A 2,404-nucleotide genomic window follows, 5' to 3' on the forward strand; every position below is an offset into this window, starting at 1 on the left:
TTCTCTGTCACCTTGTACCAATATTTTTCAGGGAAATAGAAGTGAGAGATACTGGAAAAGTGAATTTGTTTTGACCAGCCATATACAGATACCTGCTAAAATCTTTTCATCTTTCTTTTGGAATTGATTCTCTCTTCAGCAAATTTGTCTCATTTTGCTTTACTTTTCATTCTCCCTGTGTAATTACTTCACAAAAGTGGCATTAAATTAAAAGGATTTCCATCCCTGGCAAGTCATTCAACTATTAACTTACTCAGTTCTTATCAACTCAGTATAATTTTAAGTGTTAGAAGCATGGATGCTAGTGGTAGTTCTGCTACTCACTGGTTGTTTGACCTTAACCTATCTTGTTTAACATGATCATCATAAGAGTAAAATGGATGCCAACTTCCCCTTTAACACACAGGCTTATTTTGTGTCATCCATAATACATTGTATAAACTATGAAATGAAGTAAATAAGTGTTTGATGATGAGATTGAGAATAATAGTAATGATTAGGAATTTTCAGTGGGAATCTCTTTTGGGGGGGGGTAGTGAGTTCTGTTACTGTTTTTCCTTCTTTCTTCTCCATGTATCTGTTTTTTTTTTTTAAGTTGAACTAGAAGTTCTTCAAAATTATATGCCATACAATTTCATGATAGAGTTTGGCATGCTATTTAAATTATATAAATACTCACTCTTTTTCCTAAGTTAACACCCATACATGTAGGCACCCTTTCTAGTTGGTGGTGACAAGAATGGTGGTACTTGAATGGTTAACCCTCACAAAATGCCTAGATATTATCCTATTGAAGATATTCCTGGGAAGCTGTTGGGTCATGGCAAAAATCCCTTCAGTCAGCATGTTAGGAAATTCTGAGCTAGCCTCACTGGTCATCCTCACAGCAGGAAGAGGGGGATTTTCCTAAAGCAGCTGAGCAGTGGCTTGCTACTTGTGACTGGATCTCTGAGCCTCAGTCAAGTTCCTCTGCATAAAATACACCAGAAATTTGTTACGACCATCTTCACCAAATTTGATGATGGTGATAGGAAAATCCCCAAACATCTCACACTGACGCTTACTTTAGGAAAAAGAAGCTTCATAAGCCCAAGCAGCAGGAAGACAAGACCTTTGACAGAGAAAGAGAAATACGAGGTTACAGAGCAGTGCTACGTTGATCAGAAAACTGTGGACTTGAGAATTCTGCTAAAAAATTACAGTTGTTTCTGAGCTCCAGGGCTACCTCTGCTCTGTGTTTTCTCTCACAAATAGTTTATCCTCACAAATCGGTGTTCTAAATTTCTTACAGAGTCTAATTAAATAACTGATACATTAAAAAAAAAAACATGAGAGTATAGATGGTAGTACTTAGGAGACTCATTCTTCTTTTTTTACTGGAATAAGAAAGGAGTCCCAGGAAAGGAAGTTAGGTGGAATGCCCTTGTGACTCAAGAACTTAATAGTTTAGGGGAGCATGTGAGAAATCTTTCAATCAACAGAACATTCCGTGGAAAAGATGGGGCATCCTGTTTCCTTAAATGGATGCCCTGCTATTCCCTCTTGTCCCGTAGGTCCCAGACACACTGAGTCCATAAATGCCTTCCTGGTAGATGTCCTCATTATTCTATGGAAACAGCCATGACTGTGCAGGAGAAGAGCGAAAGTGGTGTGAAATGTGGGTAAGCAATCCTGTCTGTTGTTGGGTGTATCTTCTGTGTTTCTCAATTCTGCATTTTGCATAAAAATTCAGAAAATGTTTATATAGAAGTTCACAGTGATGACACATTTCTCCAATTGAAATAAACAAGGGAATAAGAGTATAGGGATCTGTATAATAAAGAAATCAGCTTTCAGTTTTATTGTAGTCTAAAGTAAACCCGAAGGAACGTTTATGAATATCCATCCTTGGATTTCTTCATTCAATAAATATTAAATCAATTATTTTACGTATATTTTTCCATTTGTCTATCTGTCTTCAGAACTATTTTATACTTATTTCGTAGCCTGTTACTTTAGGTGTTTTTGTTAGTTATCTATAACTGTATAATAAATTTCCCCAAAATGTAGTAGCTTAAAACAATAGATATTTATTATTTTCATTTCAGGGGTTCAGGTGCATCTTAGTTTGCTCATGGCTCATGTGGTTGTTGGCTGGAGAGATCATGTGCTTGCCATGTAGGCCTCTCCAAAAGGCAGCCCACAACATGGCAGGTGGCGTCTCTCAAAATGAGCAAGGAAGAGAGCAAGAGAGGGAGAGAAAGACAAAAGCCAGAGTCTTCTTGTAACTTGTTCTTAGAAGCAACGTCCTGTCTCTTTTGCCTTATTCTCTTTGTAAGAAGCAAGTCACTAGGTCCAGCGTAGGCTCAGGGGAAGAGAACTATACAAGGGAATGAATAGCAGGAGGAAGGGATCACTGGGAACC

General features: G+C 37.7%; 1 pseudogene; it reads left to right on the forward strand.

Moving 5' to 3' along the window:
• The first annotated feature begins 732 nt into the window (after window positions 1-732).
• LOC102519561 lies at window positions 733-1,280 on the forward strand (annotated as a pseudogene).
• The last annotated feature ends 1,124 nt before the right edge of the window (window positions 1,281-2,404 follow it).

The sequence above is a fragment of the Camelus ferus genome, chromosome 7 (assembly GCF_009834535.1).
Source record: "Camelus ferus isolate YT-003-E chromosome 7, BCGSAC_Cfer_1.0, whole genome shotgun sequence".
Lineage (NCBI taxonomy): Eukaryota > Metazoa > Chordata > Mammalia > Artiodactyla > Camelidae > Camelus > Camelus ferus.